This window comes from Podarcis bocagei, assembly GCF_964188305.1.
Source record: "Podarcis bocagei genome assembly, chromosome: 13".
NCBI lineage: Eukaryota > Metazoa > Chordata > Lepidosauria > Squamata > Lacertidae > Podarcis > Podarcis bocagei.
The window spans coordinates 18,849,653-18,853,392 of record NC_138138.1 but is presented as its reverse complement, the minus strand read 5'-3'; positions in this window follow the sequence as shown (position 1 = coordinate 18,853,392).

The window sequence follows — 3,740 nt, the reverse complement described above, 5'->3', positions numbered from 1 at the left end:
TGGCCCCCTTGCCAAAAAAACCAGCACCGCCCCCATCCCCAGCAGTACACTGATCAGAGGAGGGGAGAGCTAAAAATAACTGGAATGGCGGTGACATAGGGGCAGGCAGAGTGCCCGGGGCAGAGAAGGGGGTGGGCAGGGCACCTTCAAGATGGTAGGGAGGCCTGCCAGCCAGAACTCTTGTGCTGTCTAGAAAGAAGGAGTGGTGCTTCTGCCAGAACACCTGGGTCTCTGAGAACAGAGCAGGGTCTCGTGAGCTAGGCTGAGAGACTTGGGAGGACTCAAGGGGTGTTGTGAGGTTTGGATCAGCAGCCAAGGAGACGCCACACTAAATCATATTTAGTGCCCCAGGCTTCTATGACAGCTAAACTAGCTCTATCCTCGCTTGCCAGTAATCACGCTCAAAGAAAATGCAGACACACCAACACAGGGCTGGCCGGCCCTACCATAAGCCTGAGTGAGGCAGCTGCCACAGGGGGCTGAGAGTCATGATAGGGCAACAAAGTTATATTTAATTATTCATGTCTTTTTACTGCACAGGGTGTGGGGGGAAGAGAAGCACTTGTAGGGCTTTCTGCCTCAGGTGCCAAAATAACTCAACCAGACTTGGGTTCTAGATGGGGAGGGCGGATTTGCTGCTCTGACTCAAGTAGCAAGATGTCCTGGCCCTGCACAAATGGCACCCCTCATCATTGTATTAAGTTTAAACACCTTCTATGCCTCTTCATGATAGTTGTTCTTCTAATCTTTTTATTGCTTCTTCTCTATTCTTCTCCTTTCACCGAAAACAAAGCTTCATCCTCAGACTTCATTCCCTTTGTGTTATTTCTAATTTCCTTGCTTTTTTTCTCCCACAGTCCCTTGTGCATTGCTCTCTTGTTCTCAATATTTGACTGGCCTTTTCTTTGTATTCCTTTAAGAACTGATTCAAAATGTCTCTCTCCCACATTTCCTTCTGGATATTCTATTTGATTTCTTCAATTATTTTCCTTCCTACTGCTAGGTTCATAACTGTTCGGGATTTATCTCTTTTAAAGAATTTTTTTTGCTTTTCACTCAACAAATACAAAGGTTTCCCATTTTCTCCAATGCCCCTCTCCTTAAGACTATGTATACAACATACACTTATGGCACATTTGAAGCAATAAACTGTCATTTATTAAAGGTGCTGGGAATTATAGCTCTGTGTGGGTTAAACTACAGTTTTCAGGGTTATTGGGGGTGGGAGATGTGCTGTAAATGTGCTTTAAATGTATGGTGCATACAAAATTGTCTCATGTGTTTTCGATTGTGAGTCAGCAAGCAGGAATCTGTTCATTTTATCCATGTACAACAGCCAGTATATTTTAGATGCATTTATCAATATTAAGCGATGATGATGATGTATGCACCTCAAGCATTTTCCTCATGCTAGTGAGAGTATAAACATTCAGGTATTTTTGCTAGCTAGCTCCTCCAGACAACCTATTTATTGAGCATTCACCCTGATTTGTTTGCACAAAGCCTATACGGGGCTCAGATTGTATCTGTTTCTTATTGAGCATTTATTCTGATTTGTTTGCCAGTGTGAGGGGTTTATATACGACATGTGTATTCAGCCTGCGTTCATCCTGATTTGCTTGCCAAGTGTTTGCACATCTTCCTAAACTTTCCCCACACTTTTCAATGCATTTCCCTACCACTTTCCAAACTTCAAAAAGTCCGATTCTTTTTAAAGAAAAAATTGGAAAATGAGAAACTGAGAGAAGCTGAAATTGGCAGTTTCACTTATCCCTACTACTGGTGCTTAGTGCAAACTGAGAATGCATCCTGGGACAATGACTAGCTCTCTCCCATGGCTGCACTTGGCATGGAAGATTGATAGTGGCGTGCAAGGTATGTTTCAAGGATACTGCCACCATTACCGGTCTTCTAACTGAAGAGCCTGATAAACACTGAGGGAAGCCCAGGCTTTTCTGGAAGGAAGTTTGAAGCCTCTGTCCCAGATAATGAAATAGTAGCAGTGCAGGGTGGGATGAGCTAATCAGTAGCTTACTAATCATAATAGTTACTCCAGCCAGCAAGGGATGGAAGAATCGATAAGTTTCGGTTCTGTCTAATTTCTAATTTTTCCAATCTAAAATTCAGTTCTCTACATTTTGCATTAAAAAAAACCCTTATCAAAATTCATCAGCATTTTGGCAATTTATTTCATACACCAACAATACTGGACTTACAGACTAATTATCAGCAGCAGCATTACAAATTTGGATGTTGTAATTACAGACTACATCTCCTTTCAGGAAAAATAACTTTTCTTTCTTTGTGAATGATGAACTGACTGCTGCTCAGACTTTGTGCTCTACCCTTTATGCTGTAGAAACAAAAGTTGATGTGAAAACTTGAATTTATTACAATGTAGCATTGTATAATTACAATGTACCATTGTACCATCGGCTGGAGGGTTTTGGGGGTCTTTATGTCTGTTCCTGTTATTGTTTGTTTTTCTTATATTCAATAAAAAAAATTAAAGAGCATCAGGATTTTATTGTGAATTTCTCATAGCAACACGTTTGCAAGTGGTTTGTAAGCATCATCTGGAGAGCCATAGGTTCCCCATCCCTGCAGTAAGAAAAAGGATTAAAGGCTTCTGGGTATGTTTTACATACTCTGGCCTAAAGAATCTGGTCTGTTCTGCCCCATCCAAGTTACACCACAGACTGCTGTGTTTCCTTAACTTGTAATGGTTGTGAGCACAATATCATCATCCATGAGGCCTCCAGTTGTCTTTGTGTTGTGCCCTTGCAATCACGCCTATTTACATAGAACTCTAGCTCTTAGTATGCTGTGAGCCTTGACATTCAGCCCTTTTGCTCTGTGCAGTTTTAGGCCATAAGGGGAACATGGTATCTGGAGCTGGCACTTTCACACTGTTTCTCTGCCCTTTTATGACCACACCTTTCACTGTACTGTGGATTGTTAAAAGAGACAAGGGCTTAACTCTTAAATGTTTTCAAAGTTCAATTTACATCTATATTGCAAGGAAAGCAGGTTCACCATATCCCTTGGAGTCTTGAAAAGGATTACAGCACCACCATGGAGTAATGCCTAATTACTTTTATAATTTAGATACTCCATCGTATAGCAGAGCTTTTATGCTAGCTCGTCTAAATGCATTCCCCTCATCTGTATTGTTTGGAAGGTTTCAAAAAATCCCCTTCCAGATCAGATTCTGTTACTGTAATAAGAAAACACCAATACATCACATAATTTTGGATTGCCCTCTTCTCAACACCCACTGGAGATCTCCTACTGACTCCCTTACAGCTCAAAATATTGATTTGCAGAGTCTGTAATCCAATATTTCCTGAGGGATGATACTCTCAAAACTACCAAGATTGTTTTGGGGTACTTAGCCAAGATCTTTAAAGCTAAATCTAAAGTTGCCTGATTTATTCAGTAGCGGTTATCTAGTCTTTTATATATTGTTTGTGTTTGGATTATCAGTGTATTTGGATGACTTTGTATGATTTTTATGATTTTACTGTTTTAACTTATGCCAATAAAGGCAAGAAATCTTGAAAAGTTATGTATTACTGCTTTCTTTCACCTTACACAAGCAGGCAGATCTTCTCCTGATGAATATTTCTGAAACATTCACTATCTAACAGTGCCACCTGCTGCCAGTCAATTTACTTCAGATATATTCCTTTCTGCAAGCTGCTGTGCAGTAATTGAGGTTCTGGTGAGCTGTTTTGGGA